At 39.5% G+C, this 21,465-nt stretch overlaps 1 long non-coding RNA gene across 4 annotated transcripts in view; it reads left to right on the plus strand.

Moving 5' to 3' along the window:
• LOC144009231 (uncharacterized) overlaps positions 1 to 21,465 on the plus strand; it is a 231,410-nt gene that overhangs the window by 24,362 nt on the left and 185,583 nt on the right. For all 4 annotated transcript variants that reach the window (XR_013280864.1, XR_013280866.1, XR_013280865.1 and 1 more), the window contains exon 4: positions 10,015 to 10,197. This is a non-coding gene — a long non-coding RNA (uncharacterized LOC144009231). The remainder of the gene's footprint in view (positions 1 to 10,014; positions 10,198 to 21,465) is intronic.

Genomic DNA, 21,465 nt, shown 5'->3' on the forward strand with positions numbered 1-21,465 from the left:
TGACCCCGCTGTCTTTTAGTCCCATCCGTCACCACCACCATCCTATCGTCTCTCCTGGCACACTTCGCTTCTTGTGTTTGTATAGGTGAAGGATTCTTGGCTGACAAAAGTGAACCAAAAAATCCAATAGTCTCAATTGTTTTTCCAGTCTTGAAGCAGGGGCTGTGAGGTGATGCAAAAAAAAAGCAGTGGAGACACCTGAACACGTTGAACATTTGCCATCACTTTGTCCTTGAGGGAGTAAAGCTATTCGCAACCAATGATTTGGCATGCCTCCATGTTGAGAATAGTCTTCATGCACAATAAGATGACATGAAGACACAAGCATCCATGATAGTCAAAATATGAAAGTACAAACTTTGGCTTTTTCATTTAGTAGTTTGTTTTTGCCCTAAACTCAGTCAGTGTAGTAGTTGACTACTGGTTGCGCCGTACTCTCATCCGCTGCCTTGAGCTTGACGTACATTTTCATTACGCCACAAGACACGTTTCGACCGGATATTACGTCACACGTACGTTTGTAGTCACAAAGCAATGGCGGACGATAGAGTAAGATATGTTTGGGGGGTGTGACGAAACAAAAATCTTTGTGGAATTAATTCAAGAAGCGCTACGGTTCATCACGAACAGTGTTGCCACAGTTACCTTGAAAAAGTAACTTAGTTACTTTACGGATTACTTGGTTTTAAAAGTAACTAAATTGCGTTACTGATTACTTGATTTTAAAAGTAAGTAAGTTAGATTAAAAGTTACTTTTTTAGTTACTTTCAGAAGCTGCCGATAACGCCATCTCAACATAAAAATAATGCGGTAGAAACTGAGTTCCAAATACTTTATTGAAAGTGCATTTTTAACATGAAAATAAAGTTGTTGTTTTTTTATGAAAAACAAAATAGGCAGTCTCTCTTGACTTCTTGTAACGTAAATACTTTTTATAAAACAAAAAATAAAAATCTATCCAGGTTGAAAATGAAAATCCCCTTAATTCCTCTATTGTTTGTTCCGCTATTCCAGTGTGTACACTTGAGCCGACTCGTGCATGCTGAAAAGTTAAAATATCTCAATAATATCTCACTGTTACAACAGTGAGATATTTTGCGTTCTTCATGAAAATGTGGAGTAACGCATTGAATCTCTGGACAGTAACTTTAATCAGACTACTTTGTAGAATAAAGTAACGTGTTAGACTACTAGTTACTTTGGAAAGCAAATTTTTTTGAGTAACCGGCAACACTGATCACGAATTACAAAAGCAAACTCGTACGACATCGCACGGCGCAGTCGCTTCCTCTTCTTCTTCTTCTCCTTTTAAATTACTGATGGGTCACATCTCTATGGTGTATACCGCCACCTACAGTGTCGGAGTCAATATTTGCAAAAGAAAACAAGATGGAAATGGTCGTAAGTCGCATGTGCGTTTTCCGCATTTTCACAAAATCCGTTGAAAAATTTCGAAACGTGGATGGAAACCTGACTACGGACGGATGTCGGTTTTGCTGACGAATGCCGAGGAAGTTTACAGGCTAAGCACTGATGGAAGTGGGTTTTCTTCTGTCAGTATAATCGTCGAGAGCCGTGTCAAATACCGACGGACACCCCAGCCCGTTTTGATGTCGATTGACGAATGACGGACTGACGGAAGATGCCGACCCGCCATCCATTTTTTAGTGGCCCGCGACCTATGCTAAAAATGGCATTTAACTCAGTTAAAAAAAACACAGGTGCTTTTAAAGTTTATTTTAGTTAACTAAAGCTAACGAAAAAACTAAAATTCAAAACTGTTTCGTTAACGAAATAAAATAAAAACGAAGATGCTTTTTTTTAAAAAAAAAAAAGAAAACTAACTGAAACTACATTTTATGTTTACAAAACGAACTAAAAATAAAACTATAATTATAGCAAAAATATTCTTCGTTTTAGTCTTTGGTAATTAATTTAATGCATGAGCCTTTGGGGATGATTTTAAATGTGATTTGTAGTAGATTTATTTTGATATAAACTGGAATAATGACGTTGCAACCATGGTGTTTTTTTTTAAATATTGTGCACAAGTAATACACATTTAAAAAAAAAAAAAAAAAACTAAAACTAACTAAACTAAAACTAAGCATTTATTAAAGAACTAAAATTAATTAAAAAAAAATAACAGAACCACCCTGAAAACTAATTAAAACTAACTAAATTTAAAAAAACAAAATGAAAACTTAAATGAAAAATTCCAAAACTATAATAACCCTACTGCCATATTACAAATAAATTGGTTTATATACTGTACCATTTTTATAAATATGCAAAAGGACAAATAAATTATTTGTACAATTTTTAGGACTAAACACAATTTCTCTTCATAACATTACGTGGCCCTTGCGTCTTCGGATTTTATGTTTGTGGCCCTCAAATGAAAAAGTTTGGACAGCCATGTTTTAGCTGATTTGGTTGGAATAAATAATCCAAAAAATCTGTCACATTTGGTTGCATTTCCACTGCTAAAATGATCAAAAATGTTTCCGAGGTAGAATAAGCAATTGAGAGGCTGACAAATTGGACAAGCTTAATGGAGTGGGTTGTGGAAAAATCTTTGCCGGAGTGGTTGTCGAGGATAAATTGTCTCACTTGCTCCATGGCAAGAACATGCTATAAAACCAGTCGGTTGTTAATATCCAGTATTTAAATTTCCATGGTCTTTTTACACTGAGTAAATGTTTGGGTTGGTCACGTTAGGATAGGCGCACGGAGGGCGAGATGATGTAGTGGTGCTCAAGAATATATTTAGTGAAAAATGAGCTGTGTTGGAAACCACATGAAGAGGCCACAGTTAGTGTTCAAACAACTGTAACAAACCGAGGTTTAATCTTAGCTCTGTGGTGATGCAGTCCTCGGGACACACACGCTTCATGGTGGACCTTGGTGGTATTTACCAGAACCACAAGCCATTATCATCCAAAATAAAAGATAAAGCCAAGAATAATAGACATCATGGAGCGTAAGGTTACGTAATCATCTGTTATATCATGCTAATCTTCATTTGGGTAAACCGGACCCTATTGTGGGCGACCCTTCACTGGTTCTCAGCATATCGCAGGGTACGTATCGAAAATCAACCATTCACATCAGAAAAATAGAAAGCTGCAAGGGCCACTTTGATTTTTTTTTTCCAAGTTATTTATTGACACATTCATTGCCAGACCAGCAAAAAAAAAAAAAAAATGCATTTGACGTCTTTTTCCGTCAATGGCAGTGAATGAGTTAAACATAGGTAAAAATCAATGAAGCAATTATAAATTGTTGATATAATGTACAGTTACTTAATTGCAAACTGCAAACAGTCACAAGGCAAATAGTGACCACTGTGTGTCACTATAATAGATACGCCTCTCCACTGAGCAGCAGCCAAATCCCAATTTGACATTCTGAACCACAACAACAATTGGTAGTAGACTGACCGCACTTAAGAACCATTAATTTAATGTGATGTTTTCACAAATTGGACCTTGACACGAAGCAACAAGTGGATGAAACTATTTTTATTTCTGAAACTGAATTATTAGCTGCAAATTTGTGTCTTTGCGTAGCTAGAAATGTTTAATCCACCCCTTTTTTTTTTTTTTTTTTTTTTTTTAAACAGCATTGAAAAATTATTTTTTGTGTTTGCCGCGGGCCGCCAAAAAATGTATGGCGGGCTGAAAATGGCCCCCGGGCCGTAGTTTGGACACCCCTGGTCTACACCCACCAAGGAAAAAAAAAACAAAGCCATTGTTGCGTGTCATTACCATTCCTCCCTCTTCCATAACGATTGATTATCTTACCTTATGGTCTTTGGGCCTTTTTTATGCATCAGCCTGGAGCTCGACTGCTAGTGAAATATTGTATGTAAGCGAACTGAAGCTGGTAATAAAATATACTCAATCGTCTTAATAATTTGCCATTAGTGAAGGTGTAGCCTCGCATACCGTGGTTGGGTTTAATCCAGTTGGTTAACTCATTTGCTCCCAATAACGTGTAAATACGTTTTTTTTAATGTTCAAAGTGTCCCAAAGACTTATTTATACGTTTTTTTGTTTTGTTTTTTTTATGCTAGAGCATACAGAAGGCTTTGATGCAGCCTTTCAACTGCAAAGAACGGTTTCAGAATTGGTAGCTATTAAACAAACGGCCAGCAGGTGGCAGCAGAGCAAAGGAGATCAACCAGAGCCATGTAGAAAAAAAGCTCAATTACTTTCAATTTTAAATAGATTTGTGAAAACTGATTAAACTTAGCACTCTTCTAATGCTAATTGCTGCAAAACGGAAACTGATAGAAACATACAAGAGACTTTAATCTTTCTTTTGATAGGTTCCATGCTTTTATAGCAATAGAACACAATATTCTGTGGGCCTTGCAAAAATCAGTCAAAATCCAGTCAAACAGCCGGGAGCGAACGGGATTGCGAAATGTGAAAATGGCGGCGAGTGAATGAGTTAAAAGTCATCACCCACAATGGCCTTCTTGCCGTGTTTCTCACAGTTACAGGTAAAGCCCCGAGGACAGAGTGGGAGTAAGTAATTCAGCAGCCATCGTTGTGAAGACTTTCCACAAAGTTTAGCGTCCACTACGACTGCAGTCAAGCGCATCTTTGCTTTGAGTTCTACGACATGCAGGGGAATACTTGCATCCATAGGCTATAATTCTCTCGATTGCACCTCAGTCGGGTCTGAAGTAGATGTTTTGTAAATGCTTAGTTTCATCATCTACGTACACCCGGAGGTGCTAGTCTGGAAGCTGGAGCCACTCTCAGCCTTAAAAACCCCCCGATCCATTTCGCCTCACTTTTATGTGAATCTGATAAATGCCCCAATTTAACACCCACACCACAAATCAAACCTGCCTGCGCAGACGTATGATTTTCAAAGACTCTCAAAAGTCTTTCAACACGTTTGATTTACTGCACCGTGACGTCAGGTAATACCTGATGAATGGCAGCTTTTGTGGGCAGGCCAAAGAGTTTGTCCTGTCTGTACCAACAGTGAGTCTTAACAGGTATCAAGAGGGGACCGACGCGTTGCGACATGTTAACTTATAAAGCATGCTATAAGGAGCCTCTCGGCATGCCCTGGCAGTGGAGTTCATGCAGAAAGTATCGGAAGCGGATATGAGGAGCTGCTCTTGGACACTTTTATTGCTGACCCAATGAGGCCCTACCTGCTTCCTATTTCCCCCCCCCCCCCACACCTCCATATCGTCTCCCGATAGTTTGCATAAATAGCCAGTTACTTCACAGTAAAGGAAAAAAAATCCCAAATATATAGGTCTCATAACCAGAATAAGCGTAGGTGAATATGGGATTATCCATCCATCCACTGCTAATCCTCACAAGGATCACAATAATGAGTCTACTTCGGTATCCCTCAAATCATCATAAAGTCACAGTAACCTTTACATATATTGTAATCAATCACATCTTTATTTCATTGTTGGTTATTACGGGTGTGTTCAGGTCAACAACTTGCGCATCTATCAAAACATTACCTTTACATAGAGTTTATATATTACTATATAATCAATCACAGATTTATTGTATTATCGATTATTATAGTGTTCATTACAATGTAATTACAATGGCTGTGTTCAGATGAACAACTTGCACATCTATCGAAAGGTAACTTTTAAATAGAGTTTTCATATAATGTATACTTAATCACAGCTTTGTTATTATTGTTATTACAGTGTTTATTACAATGTTATTACAATGGCTGTGTCAAGGTCAACAAATGTGGTGAATGAACCGCACTTTAGGAAACATTGGGTTCCTATTCGTTTAGCATAAATTAGCTAGATAACCAACCAGAATGTAATAGATCGATTAAACTTAAATGTCATATTTTGAAGAATGCGTTTCTTTTTTTGTTTTTTTTTTTCTTTTTGCCGATTGCAAGCTAGTTTTATTACAATGTAATTACAATGGCTGTGTTCAGATGAACAACTTGCACATCTATCGAAAGATAACTTTTAAATAGAGTTTTCATATTATGTATACTTAATCACAGCTTTGTTATTATTATTACAGTGTTTATTACAATGTTATTACAATGGCTGTGTCAAGGTCAACAAATGTGGTGAATGAACCGCACTTTAGGAAACATCGGGTTCCTATTCGTTTAGCATAAATTAGCTAGATAACCAACCAGAATGTAATAGATCGATTCAACTTAAATGTCATATTTTGAAGAATGCGTTTCTTTTTTTCTTTTTTTTTTCTTTTTGCCGATTGCAAGCTAGTTTTATTACAATGTAATTACAATGGCTGTGTTCAGATGAACAACTTGCACATCTATCGAAAGATAACTTTTAAATAGTTTTCATATTATGTATACTTAATCACAGCTTTGTTATTATTATTACAGTGTTTATTACAATGTTATTACAATGGCTGTGTCAAGGTCAACAAATGTGGTGAATGAACAGCACTTTAGGAAACATTGGGTTCCTATTCGTTTAGCATAAATTAGCTAGATAACCAACCAGAATGTAATAGATCGATTCAACTTAAATGTCATATTTTGAAGAATGCGTTTCTTTTTTTCTTTTTTTTTTCTTTTTGCCGATTGCAAGCTAGTTTTATTCAATGTAATTACAATGGCTGTGTTCAGATGAACAACTTGCACATCTATCGAAAGATAACTTTTAAATAGAGTTTTCATATTATGTATACTTAATCACAGCTTTGTTATTATTGTTATTACAGTGTTTATTACAATGGCTGTGTCAAGGTCAACAAATGTGGTGAATGAACCGCACTTTAGGAAACATTGGGTTCCTATTCGTTTCGCATAAATTAGCTAGATAACCAACCAGAATGTAATAGATTGAGTCAACTTAAATATGTTGTCTTCGTGACTGTTAAATGGCAGTTTGGAAAATAGCAATTGATTTCTTTCAATCGCTGGGTGTTGGGTGCCGCATAGCCGCCATATTTGGGACGTGCCCTATCAACTATGCCCCACCCGAGGACAATAATCTGACGCATTTCTTGCCGCCATTTCATGCTGAATCACCTTTTAAGGAAGCCGAAACTTCAATTAAGCCATTCTGCTGGAATTTGGCTCCTGTTGTGATATCCGAGATGGAGACGGTGAGCTGGAGAGTGCATTTTACTCCTCCAGAGTCATTCATCATTTTTCTTGGCAGATGAAACCGGCACAGGAAGAGACCACCGCCACCGAGATGGTCAATAAACGCTGCACTTGCACTTGACAAAGTGGACAAAATCCCTCGTTGGAATCATGCGGGAGGTCATCTCGTTTGACATCTGTAATGATAACGCTAAAAATCTCCCTTTCCACTCCGATTAATTCAGCTTCAGTGTGACAGACTGACGGACACATTGCAGAAACCTGCATCGACATACACGCTCACTGCCATCAGGAATGTGCGTGCGTGTGTGTGTCTCGTCTCATTCCCTGCCTCCTCTAGACTGCCACTTCCTTAAACATGTCAGACATAATCCTGTCATTGCTGCAGGGGAAATAGTCAAGGTCGATAGACGAGTATGCTGGTGGGAGTAAGAGTAAGTTGGGGGGGGGGTTATTGGGGGGCATAACACGGATATATTTTGCAAAAACACAGAAATTGAAGTAGACTGAACGTAAACTTGATCGTTTCTAATTAATTAAAGGTTACCGAATAGGCTGTCCATTGAAAAACTCAACTTTTGAACACGATTTATGGTACACATTCTCACAAGTGTCAGGTGGGCCTTCTCAGAAAGCACTGGACAACATTTTACAATAGGGCTGTGCCAAAAAAATCGATTGATAAAAGAATCGAGATTCTCATTTATTAATCGAATCGATATTAATATGCAAAAATCGATTTTATTTATTATTAAATTAGAAATGAAGAAGAAGGTGAAAAGGCAGTTTTAGCCCACATGCTGTTTTTGTGGAAAAGGCACTTACAATAGAAAATTAATAAATGTAAAAAAAAAACAAAACAAAAAAAACTTTAATGTCTCTTATTTGTCATTTTGTCATGCAAAGCAGACTGGAGTAGATCATGACAATGTGCAAATCTGTAAATTGAAGCAGAAATTATTTGGCACAATTTAGCTTTAGCCACAGGTGCTAGCTAGCTAGCGCCCATGGTGCTCTTTAACCTGCTAGGGAGCTAGCGAGCTAGCATCAGGTGCTGAATATGTGGCAGGGTTTTTACATCTTGGACCTGAATTTGCTACCTCTGCTTTTGTTGCTTGTCCACTAGAGGTTTAATGATCATTTATTGATCTTTGTTGAATAAAAAAAATGTAATCTAAATGCAGGCGTGATATAAAACTCATGACATGAACTAAAGGAGCTAATGAGGCAAACTTGGCTGTCTGTCAAAACACCAAAAGACAAAAAAAACAATTTGAACTTGTTGGATGTGCGTTAAACGACTCGAGTACTAAAAAAAAATAAAATTGCTCGTCACCCCTCGCTAGGTGAAGGGCTGAATAGAAAAAGGCGATCCGAACACTGGCTCGCCGTCGTCTCCAGCGTTGCGCCCCTGAGCGTCTCTCATCAGACGTCGACATTGTTTTTGAACAATTGGCGTTAATTTGCCATCTGGTTGGGGGAGCCTTTGTTGCACAGGAAGGGAAGCATTGTGCAATTATCAATGGCGAGTCCACTTAGGGGAGCCATCGGTGGATGGAGTAAAGACAAATGGGGAGACAATGCTCTTCACGTCACTTCTGTTCTGCTTCACTTTACTGCTGTTTATCGATGCCAATCAAGCGTGTGCGTTTTATGTTCCAACTCGACTGGACAACAAGACGACGGTAATTAGTATTTAAATATGAGAAACAAGGAAGCGAAGCCGAGCGTGCATTTCAACATTGTCGATGCGCGACATAACAAAGTGCAAGCTGGCCCAGAAGGAATCTTCAAATGTAGGAATAACTTACAAAAACAAGATGTTTGAGTGAACAAAAATATCGTTCAGATCGAGATTAAAAGTCGGCAGAGTACGCAGTAGCATGCGGGTGGTTTCCATGGTTTGGTTTGTGGTTAAGAGTTACTTACAACATAACGTGTCCGCAATATTTGTTTTCATCTGAAAAGCATACTCAAACGTATTTAGCTCTTCAGCCCTTTTCGAAGCATTTAAAAAGACCAAAAAAAATTGCATCATAGAGATTCATAATATAGATCTGCGTTGTCTCTATGTTGCATTGAAAGCTTTTTATATACAAATAAATGTATGACTTTAAATCATAATGTTAAAAATGTTGATCTGTCATTAAAAATGGTTCACCAATTGTTTAGATCAGTGGCGTCCAAACTGCGGCCCGGGGGGCCATTTGCGGCCCGCCGTCCATTTTTCAGTGGCCCGCGACATATGCTAAAAATGGCATTTGAGTTTAAATAAAATAAACAAAACAAAAATGTTTGGAGATGGCCAAAGTAAGAAGGAGGGTATCGAAAAACAGGTGCCATTAAAGTTTATTTTAGTAAACCAAAACTAATGAAAAAAACTAAAATTCAAAAACGATATTGTTACCGAAATAAAAAAAACGAAAATGCTTTTTTTTTTTTTGAAAAAAAAGAAAGAAAAATAACAAACTACATTTTGTTTGCAAAACTAATTATATCAAACCTGTCCTTCGTTTTAGTCTGTGATTTTTTATTTTTGTAGATTTATTTTGATATAAACCACATTTAAAAAACAAAACAAAAAAACTAATACTAATACTGAAACTAACAAACTAAACTAAAACTAAGCATCTTTAAATAACTAAACTAATAAAAAACTAACTAAAATGAAAAATTCCCTACTACCATATTACAAATAAATTGGTTCATATATGGTAGCAATTTTCTAAATATGCAAAAGCACAAATAAATTATTTGTACAATTTTTAAGACTAAACACAATTCCTCTTCATAACATTATGTGGCACTTGCGTCCTTTTCATTTGCTGTGTGTGGCCCTCAAATGAAAAAGTTTGGACACCCCTGGTTGAGATGGATAATTACCGAATTTATTTGTGTTTATAGGAAAAGTATTGCCCTGTGATTGGCTGGCAACCAGTCCGGGGTGTCCACCGCCCGAGATAGGCTCCAGCATCCTCCGCGACCCTTGTGAGGAATAAGCGGTGAAGAAAATGGATGGATGGAAAAGTATTATCACTACATGGACGTCCAGTTTTTGATGATGCAATCCCGTTTGCCAACTTTAAGGTAAGAATACCCTAAATTTCATTTTGTTATATTTTATACATATGAATGTGGATATTAATGCCTGTTTTCATCAAAATGTTATAAAGAAATCGATGCACTTTTGCGAGTGTTTGTAAAGCAGTTGGCTAACAAGCAGTCAACTCGGACTGGAATCTAATGAGTTATGATCAGCACTGTCGAAAATGGATATTGTGATAGAAAATGCAAAAAAAGTGACCTCTTACTAATTGTTCAAAATGTTGAATTTAGAAAGGTTAGCAAGTTCACCAAAGTATATTCTTTAACCACCAACTACTTTTCCATTTTTCTTGACCTCCTCACTCTGTCCTCAGGGAGAGGGGGGGGGGGGGGGGGGGGGGGGTGACGTCATCAATGCTGACAGGGTAACAAAAGCTCGGGTACCTCTCTCTCTTTTTTTTTTTTTTTTTTTTTTTTTGTCAGTTTATCTCTTTCTGTGTCTCCTTCAACACCCCCCCCCCCCCCAACTCCATCTAACAGCCTTCTACCACACATTCTCTTCCCTCCCCACCACCAACCCCTTTTTCAGCCCCAATCCATTTTGCAGCTGGGGCCAGAGAAGATGAGAAGTGGGGGGCTTTCTTGTCTACAAATCAATAGGCCTTACTCACCTTTGAGCAAAAGGGAACATCATCACTGTATTTGGCCGTACAATACGGGTGTGTGTGTGTGTGAGGGAGGGAGGCGGACGGGGGCCCTGGGGTGCTGACTGGACTGCCTAATGCATAATTGAGAGCGTATATCTCAGCCATCAGTCGAAGGCACCGGGCTGAAATAGTTCTCAAAACTGTCACAGACCACACCTAGCAAGAAGATGTTAATTTATACGTACGTTCTTTTTTTCAGAAACGTTGCAAGTCGATATGTTTTGGACAAAACGACATGGAGATAACATATGTATTTTGGATTAAATATAATATTTACAAAATCGAATAGACAGTTTTCTAGGAAAATTGTAATCAAAGGAATGTACAACATTTTTTTTTTTTTTTACTTTTAGAAGTTGTCAATTTTTTTTTTAATTTATTTGTTACACATAAATGTATAACTATCTCTAAATACTGAATATATGAGGACATTTTTTGATTAAAAGAATAGGGACCGGGCTGACACGTGCGTCTGCTTATGATTGACGGCCATTGAGATGCATTAGGGGGAATGTTATTTTATGAACTAGACTAAGTGCAATTTCTGCAGAAATTGCGTGGGAATGCTGGAAGCTGAATGCTAATATCTGAATGCTTATGAAGGAAATTGAAAGAAATTTACAAGTTTTAAATTGTAGTTAAATGACAAATGAATAAAAAGAAAACCAATCGTCTTCATCGTGAGATTAGTCTGTAATATCGGTCCGGACTTAATCGTGTGGAAAGGTGACATGTTTTCGAGGAAAAATGTAATCAAAGGAATGTATAATTTTACGTTTTACTGTTCTTACTTTTTCCTGACAGGGTTTAGAAGTTGTCCATTTTTATTTCAGTATTTATTACACATAAATTTATAGCTACCCCTAAATACTGAATATATGAGGACATTTTTTGATTAAGAGAATAGTGACCGTTGGATTGACGGCCATTGAAATGCATTAAAGGGAATGTTATTTTATGAACTAGACCAAGTGCAATTTCTGCAGAAATTGCGTGGGAATGCTGGAAGCTCAATGCTAATAGCTGAATGCTAAGCTGAATGCCTATGAAGGAAATTGAAAGAAATTATGTGAAATTTACAAATATTTAATTGTAGTTAAATGACAAATGAATAAAAAGAAAACCAATCATCTCAATCGTGAGATTAGTCTGTAATATCAGTCCGGACTTAATCGGGCGAAAAGGTGACATGTTTTTGTTTTAGTTTTTTTCTAAAAGGTTTTGCAATTGTGGTTAACCTCTTTTTACGCGTACGTTTGTTAAAATTATGCTTACCAGTATACAAGGAAACTTTGTTCACGGTTCAAACAACGACAGCATTGCTGGTGTGCACGCGCTAATCCTTGGCAGATGGAGGTGAAGAGATGACAAATCAGTCTTCAAACTGTCATTTTCCTTTAATTGGTTTGCGGCGTGCGCTGGAGCGTGACAGAAATCGGCAAATGGCGCTTCGCATGTCTGAATCCCGACATTCCGTCACGGATAACAAACGGAGCTGCTGATTTGCAAAAGTTCCGTTTGTCAAACAATGACACGTGTAACTTTGATAGCTAATAAAAGTTGGCCTGTCAATATGATATATTTGGGAATATACAATGTGTGTAGTCTGTATGTCAGGTTACTAACGTGAAACCTATGTATGGATGTAAAGCCTGCCAAATGTGTTTTTGTCTCATGCCATAAAACAGGCATAAGGAATGTAACAAGCCCATTTATTTATATTAGTGCTATATTAGCGGTGTGGTGGAGAAACAATTGAGCTAGGTGAGCACACAACACAGTCTAATAAGGTTGCCCAATGCCAAAAAAAGTTGAAGTCCACCAGTCGTCATCGGTGACACGAAGCGACATGACAATGTATTGCACCATACTTGATCGCTCTCAGCTCAGCCAGCATCAAAGCATGAAGCAAACCAAGCAGTAGCAGACACCAGACTCCTGTGTGGGTGGTGTTTGCCAGGAGGTAGTATCAGAGCCATAACAGAAGCGGTATGGCGCCTGTGTTTAGGGGAATGCTGTAATATCGGGACAGGGGTGTGAAGTTTGACACTCAACACTCACTTTCTTTGCAACATATTGTGCTGAGAAACGATATGACGCCAGATGTCACTGACGTCATCGCGCGGCTAAGGCTGAATATATGCTCAAGGTCCGACAGCAGAATTGAAATTTACTCTACTGCTTTTTCTTTTTTCAGATTATTTAGGTATTGTTTCTTAATGTACAGTTCACGTGACATAAAAGAATTGTAAACCGTACATTTTAGTCTAGTAAATGTCTGCTAGAGTAATGCTAACAATGTGAATGGAAATTAGCATAGCATAGATTAGCATACACAATATGTAGCCTTCAAACAACTGCTACGCTAACACATCCTGAGCAACAACAACATGCACCGCACGGAAGAAAACTAAACCATTGTGAATTATTAATCCAAGTCTTGATTTGAAACTTTTTCACTTTCTTTCCATTTTTTATTTCAACATGTTTAAAAGGAAGAACAATGCTTAGCTGTTTTTTTTTTGTTTTTTTTTTTGTGTTCAGTCTTGCTATTTTTCTTGCTAGTTATGTTTAGCATTCACTTGTAGCAGTCTTTGTTTTAATCCAACCAGAAATGTGCAGTTTGGTTATTGCCATTTATTTATTTTACTTTATTTTGCCATACTAGAAAAAAATGTAATTGCACATCCACTACAGTAGGTGGCAGTGGTGTTCTTGTCAGAAAGTGAACTAATAATAATAATAATAATAAAAGTATATATTTTATTCTTCTTTGTGACATCACTGCGGCTTTACTGTTTTCTGTTGTCCGTCTTCAAATCTAAATATTTGGACTCATATTAGCCTGGAAATATCTGAACGATTTTAGCTCATTGAATGCTCACCGCTCAGCATTCACACAGTCAAGCAACATTTCATTTGTGGCTGTCTGCCTGGACAGGCTCAGTCTGTCAGCCCTCCAAGAATCCTAATTGTTAAATAAATAAATGGACAAGTTTAGAGCATATGACAGGATGGACAAAAAAAGGCTGAGAAGCACAGATGGTAATCATACCGCCGTGCTTGAAGAATATTTTCATGCCGCCTGCTCAAACAATGCTCCCAGTCAGCCTGCTATGCTGCTCACACGAGTTTTGCGGCAATCATTCTCGGAGTGGTGTCAAACCCAATTACCCCGAAAGTCAACTGAAGCGATATGCATCTGGAGCAACTGCCGTCTACAAGTACTCGTCTTCATATTTGGCTGAATAGAGTCATTGGACCATACGGCAATCTCTTATCCGTGTGCAGGCAGATGCTTGTATGTTGTTGCTTCCTTCCACTTGTTTTTCTCCTCCCATACAACACAACATGACACATTCCTCGTCTCTCCCCTAATACCGTACGAACCGAGCAGACAGTCAATGGGTTACGCCCCAAGGCTGAACCCACGCTGACCTGATAAGTTCCTGCCAGGTCAGAAGAGGGTGTTGTCCAGGATATGGATAGTTGTCCTGTGCCCCGCCGACCCGCAGTGGCGTTTGCACGCTGCTATTTACACAACAGTGCTCGGTTCACGGGAAAGCAATGTAAAAAAAAAAATATCCTGAAATCTAGAAGGAGTGTGTGAGAGGAAATGGAATGGAAATGCGCTGCAGGTGGTTCGAAAGGTGAAATGGAGAGACATGGGAGTTGTAACCTCTGCAAATATTGATATATGATCGGGGATGTGTAACACAGCAGGTTCTAACAAGTACGTCGGAGGAAATCGGAGGATCTTGTGGGCACTTTCTAACAGAACTGAATCTTGTAATGCAGATGCAATTGGAAAAAGTTCTTTGTTTAAATCCTTATCTAAATTTGAATAGTGTAAGGCTACGTTCACCCAAATCTGTTTTTTTTTGTTTTGTTTTTTTTTTTATTTGCCTAAATACAACCCGTATCTGACTTATTTAGTCAGTGTGAACTCCTCAATACAGATTTTTTTTTTCATATCCGACCTGGGTCGCTTTCATATGTGATCCTAGATTGGATATGTATCCAAATTTTTGCAATGCAACCGCAGTATGAACGGCCAGGTCGCATATATCTGACCTCTACGTCATCAAAAGTCCAACATGCGCTCAGGAGAAACGTACATGAATCGGCAAAGTTGTTTCGAGAACCAGTTGTGACTTTAATCCCACTTGAAACGTGAAGCACAATGTTGACATCGTTAGTCTTCATTGAAATGAGGAACCCGAAAAGGCTCGAAAAAATATGAGCCCCGACGACGGACTTAAGCCCAATTCACGCTGGCTGCGGAAAGGACGCGGTGCGTTTTCCGCACGGCTTCCGCAAGGACTGCAAGTCACACCTCGTGTCCGGAAATCTGCACCCGCCAGACCACAAGATCACGTCGGGTTCACGCTGGAGAGTTGAGTTCACCCAATAGCAACCATGTATATGGAGTCATATTTGTAAACAATAGCTACGCTTGCATATTGTCACATCGATATACTTTTTGGACATTGTTTCTGGGACTTCTACCATGTCTATTCTACCATGGGGAAGTATGTTTTGTGTTTAAATAGTGTTATTTTGTCATGTTTAATTTATTCTGAGCTCATTTTTTGTCTTAAATGTCCAACTCATGTCATGCTACGTAGCTAGCTAGCTTCCCTCCCCCAAAAAAACGAGTTCACAAACGGTTTTATTTTGAAATATACCGGATTTACCTTGATGCGAGACACCCGACTTCCTGTCCGGTCCGTGTAATTTCTTTAGCTTCACGAAAATCCGCATTTGGCGCCCGGAAAAAATGGAACGCTTGCGGAAACCTTCCGCATCGCCGCAGTCGTTCCGCACCGCGCCGAAGCTCGTGTGAACTGACGCGTTCTATCCTTGCGGTGTCCGTACGGAAAACACACCGCGTCCGTTCCGCAGCCGGTGTGAATTTGGGCTTTATAAAAGTCGGTGGCCCTGACACACTAGAAATATGTATTTACTACCGTAAACACAGCGTTGTGACTTCCAGTTTTGCAAATATGCAATGCTGAAAAAGTGATATATTCACATAATAGGCCATAATTTGCAAAAGATACAATTCAGCTAAGGTCATTCAGGTTTCAAATCTTTTAAAGAATGTCTTTCCCAAGTGAAATAGTCTGTTTCCCATCCAATTACGATATATTACTTTTTTTTTTTGTAGATAATGCTAATAAATTATTGGGAGAATAGGCACAGTGCCGATCCACTCTCTAATCCAGCTGAGAAGGTGGGAGGGTACACATAGTTCTCCATCTCCCAACAGGTCACAATTTATATCATGTGTTTCGATACTTTAAAATCTCAAATAAGCACATATTCAGGTTTTCACAAGTGTTTACACGGCCTTCTAAAATACCCACTCACGAGGATCGATTAGTTTGCATGTGCTCATGGATATACATTATCCAACAAGTATTTTGAACGGTTATCAGCATTTAATTAGTCATGATCCCCGAAGTTTGGGGAGCATCATAACTTCTCACACACTTGAGTAAGATATCACTCAGAGTGAAGGAATGGGGTGTGTGCAGCATTCCTTCAGAGTATAAAGATGTCCTGGTTTACCGCCTAAGCAGGCCAATGGAGGGTCGAAACCAAAAAGGGGGCCCATTCAATCAATCTCGCAAGTCCAAATGTAAATAAACGCGTCTGATGGTGGTGCCGGCCGGGTCGCCCCAGGGAAACGGAGCAAGAAAAAGCAAGCAAACCGTGACCTGAAGTGATTTGTACCTCTGGAGTTACTTCTTTGGGATCCTCGGGGTGCCTTACAATGCAGCGTATATTGGATTTGTTTACACTTCACTTGGCCTCAAAGGCCACCGCGGCGGGTGGTGCGAAAAGGGAGGGTCAAACACCAGGATGGCTTCTCCATTTTGCAGATGGATGGTGCAGAGGGAGACCTCGGAGTTTCTTTCGAACGCAGACTTGAACGCTCTCTGCTCTACATGCTCCAGATGAGAGGACAGGCTAAGAACTGCTTTGGGATCAGAGGGGAATGAGGGTCTTCAGGCTGCAGACAGAACTTTGACCATGGGATCACATCACTGCTGCCACCTACTACCACAATTAATGTCAAGTTACTCAGCGCTAGACGGCTTAAAAAAAAAAAAAGCTGATAAGAAAACCTACATAGGGGATGAGATTAGAATTAATAAGGAGACTGCTGAAGCAGCACTAATTTTTTGTTCACGTTGATATTGTGCTGACAAACTATCGGCAGTACAAGTTTGGAGAACTTTCAAAGATTAAGTACCTAGTAAAATGACCTTGAATGATCCGACTCATTGAATTGCTAAATCGTGACTTGTTGTGCCATATCGTCGCGGACATTTTTCACTCTGCACTTAGCATTGATTGTGTTTGTGCTGATGTGTTTCCAGCCAAAATTTGCATTTCAGAAATATTTAAAATTTCGTCGTCCCCTCAAACATACCTTACTTTATCACCCGCTGCTATTTTTTGTGACTACGTGTGATGTAATATACGTGGTATCCAGTCCTCCAATCATCTTTCAAAAAAATCCTGTTTCCATAGTCAAATGTGCATGTATTAATTCGAGAAATATTTCAATGTCTTCGTCACCCCGAATATACCTAACGTTATGTACGTGTGACGTAATTTCCATTCAAAACATACGACGTGGTATCCCGTCCGCTAATTATTTATTTGCAAAACCTGTATCCATAAGCCAACATTTGCATTTATTAATACCATAAATATTTCAATTTCAAATGTGTCCTACATTTTCAAAGTTAATCAACTGATACTTTGGCGGAGGTAATGAATTTCAAATCCAGATTAACCCAGTTAAACGATCACCAGAATAATACCGGTCTCCAAAAGTAATGACTAAACTCCGAGACAAGGAGAGCACTGTACTGTCATGTTGTTTTTTGTGTGGTTAAAGTGTGGTCTATGTGAAACGTATGGGGCCAGAGGAGGGCAGCGAGCTGCCTGCCAGCACAAATGCAGCTGCAGTTCTTAAGGAGCCAGAGGCCCGGCTGTATGAATGCATCAAGTAGATGTTAATTGGCGGCCCCCGCTTTCTGCCACTAGTTGAGCTCCTCCCCCTTCCCGCTCTCCCCTCTCCTGTTCTCTCTCTTTTTGAGAACAAATGCCACATTCCTGCCATCAGTTATCTACTCTGCTGACAGCCTCAGTGGCCCGTGGAAGACCCCCCCCCCATTCCGCTGCAACCTGTCCACTCCAGGAGGAGGCCTGTTTACACAGCGCTGACTGGGAACGCCCTGCGCTGCCCTTGTGACCTCACCCCCCACCTCCCGTCCCATTTGCATTTTTTTTCACTTATTCTTCCCCCTCATGTCTGGTTGTTGTACCCTAAAAACCGCTGTGTCCCTCAAAAGCAATCGCTCGGAGAGGCATCACTTTTTGATTTGCACAGTATTGGTGGTTCAAATGTTGTCATTGGCTTTCATGTGTGGGTACTTGTCCATTAATTTCCAAACACAATAGCATCTCAAAACGAATGCACAATAATAAACTAAATAACATGACCGAGTCGGTCGACGCATTTTCATCCGAATGGCGACCGTACAAGCAAACGCGTGTCGAAAACAGGCAGCGCAGGAGGTAAGGCGGAGGGGGGAGGGGCAAAGGGGCAAAGTAACAAAACTGTACACTGGCGCGAGTTCTGTCGACGGGCCGGGCGCACGCCTCGAAAGTCTGGGGCCCCGAGCTTCCAGCTGTGTGAAGGGTTACTCCGTAGCTTGTCATCACATTGGGAGGAGGCTTCACAGAGGCGGATAATATCCTCCAACATAAGCAAGTACTAAGCTAGGGAAGAATGCCAAGCTCCATTCACTTCACAATGTGTAAACATCAGCGGATAGGAACTTTTTTTTTTTTTTTTTTTTTTTTTTTTTTTTTTAATTGTCAATTATTGCCACCGTACCGTATTTTTAGACCTTGTAACTTTTGATGCCAGCAGCTGGCATTCTTATTTTAAGCACAACTAATCCAGGTATTTTTAACCAAGATTGTCAGTTATGTTTATAGTTTACCTATACTGGTCAGAATATACGTATATATACACGTATATATACGTGTGTGTGTATATATATATATATATATATATATATATATATATATATATATATATATATATATATATATGTATATATACGTGTGTGTGTATATATATATATATATATATATATATATATATATATATATATAAAACAAGATTACCAGATTAACAACCTTGGATCCGTTTGCCGAATTGAGAAATAGTGTTACTCGTGGCATTTTGTAGGTTGAAAGGGGACCAAAAAAAAGGGACGAGGGGGTTGACCTCAGAGGCAGTGACCCAGAGTGAGTGCAATGTCCCTTGGTGGCCCTGCTCGCCTCCAAACTCTCAAGCGTCTCCCTCTTTGCAGACAAACAGCAGGGTGCCTGTTCCACTTAGTGGCTGTTTTGGAAAATGCCTTATTTAAAAAAAAAAAAAAAAAGGAAAGAAAGAAAAGGAAAAAATACTGGCATAGCACGACTTACTTAAATAGTTCATGCAATGGCATGCTAACACTGATTAAAGTTTGTTACCGTTTCACAAAGTGCACTCAGACGCCGCCATTTCCGAGAATCGGTCTGTCATTACAGGCATTTGAATGAGATTGGACCAATTATAAATTACAGCGTTTGGAGTTAAGAGGGAAAAGGGAAGTTTTAAATAAGTGAGTCGTTGGCAAAAAGGAGACGTTGCCTTCATGTGGTTGCGCTTTTGAAAACCGTTTCTGTTCAATGGGCTGCCGAAGAGACAAAACAGTCTCTGGTTTAATATCAGTGTTTTTGAATAATAATCGTGTACAGTCTACTGTATTCATCATGAACTTAATTTTGGCCCATGGATCATAAAGGAATTATGTACAGCAAAAAAAATGACATCACATTTCTGATTATGTACTAAAGTGAACAGAGTTTTGGCCAATGAAATGTAACAGATGTAACATGATGTTCCATGTATATTGATACCAGAGAAACGATCACATCTATGTTCCGTCCATGCCAAACTCTTCCAACCAAGCTGCGGCAAACGTGGTGTGTCCTTACATCAGAGCTTTGACGTAAAAACTTTAAGCTTTTAGACGCCAAATGGTCAAAGGGCTGATATCACATTTCAGCTGATGAATATGTCTGACTGGGAAATATATTGACGTTATGCTGAGAAACTTTGTTTACAACAATCGGATGAATAGAAACTCTGGCTTTGCCCTGTTGTTGTCTGGGTAATGTTTAGAGGTCAGAGGGAGATAAAGAGCTGACTGACAGTAAGGACGGGCCTGGTGTTGGAAGGGTCAAAGGTCAGGCGCTCTGTGAAAACCCCGATTTATGGCTCCTTGGATTACTGGGTCAGGAACTGGAGAATTGTTTGGGGATGTGATCATTTCCATGACACTGTGTTTGTGTGTGTCCAATGTGAGGGATCGAGGAGCTCTCTCAGTTGAAAACTTTGTATCATCGTTAGGCGCTCGAGCTGGCTGCGTGGGAGTAGGAGAGAGCCTGCCGCGTGTGTGTGTGTGTGTGAGTGCTTGAGACAGAGACGTGGTAGCTAGAAATAGCAGCGTGGAGGCTTGCTCTGCTGTTTGCCTTTCCAAGTTTGATTTGACATCCTAATTGCTACATGCATAAACAAAATACTCTGAGGTTCCCCAAATTGAAGTTGATGTTGAACCAAGCAGCCTATGTTTAGTGGGCTATCTGTGTGGAGGGCCTACATTTTACCGAAAGTGACGCTTTATTATTTCTGCCGGTGTCTCTAGATTTTATTTTTCGCTCTATCTCTTTATGAATGTGGAAATACGAGGAGGCTGAAACAGACGACTGACTGGAGGATGTCTTCACAAGGAAGTGTCTGCAGAAAGAGAGTTAAAGATAGAAGGGGTTAGAAGCTATGACAAATTGGAAGATCACTGCTTTTTTTTTTTTTCCCTCCCTCCCACCGCTTGCAAACTTTTGTCTCCACACAGTCCTGTGGCATCAGAAGGCAGCCCAGGTAGCTGACAGTCAAATTAAAGCCTTGCAGACTGGAATAATTAGACTGCATGGAACAGACCTTCAGTTTTGCCCGAAGAATACACCTGCTAGGGCTGCTAGCGACCGGACCAGGGTGTTCGATCCCGGGTTGGAGAGTTTCAGAAGAAATTAACCCTACCAAAACTATGACCAGAGGTGGAGAATCCAGGTCCAGAAAATAAAACCTCTGCCGTAGTTTGTTTACATGCAGGTTGAGTAGAAGCTAAAGTGGCTAAAGCCAAACTGTAGCAGGTTTTTCATCTTCTGGACCTGAATTCTCCATCTCTCACTATGGCCAATAAGGTGGTTGATGCTAGGAATGTCTGGCAGAGTCGCCTATCAGATAGAGTTTCTGACTTCCACCTCTGACACAGCTGCGACATTGAGAGGACCATGTTCTATGTGTTCGTTTTTGAGGCGGTCTACCAAAACTATGACCAGAGGTGGAGAATCCAGGTCTAGAAAGTAAAACCTCTACCGTAGTTTGTTTACATGCAGGTTGAGTAGAAGCACCTGTGGCAAAAGCCACATTCTAGCAGGTTTTCCATCTTCTGGACCTGAATTG

This window comes from Festucalex cinctus, chromosome 20 (assembly GCF_051991245.1).
Source record: "Festucalex cinctus isolate MCC-2025b chromosome 20, RoL_Fcin_1.0, whole genome shotgun sequence".
In the NCBI taxonomy this organism is placed as follows: Eukaryota; Metazoa; Chordata; class Actinopteri; order Syngnathiformes; family Syngnathidae; genus Festucalex; species Festucalex cinctus.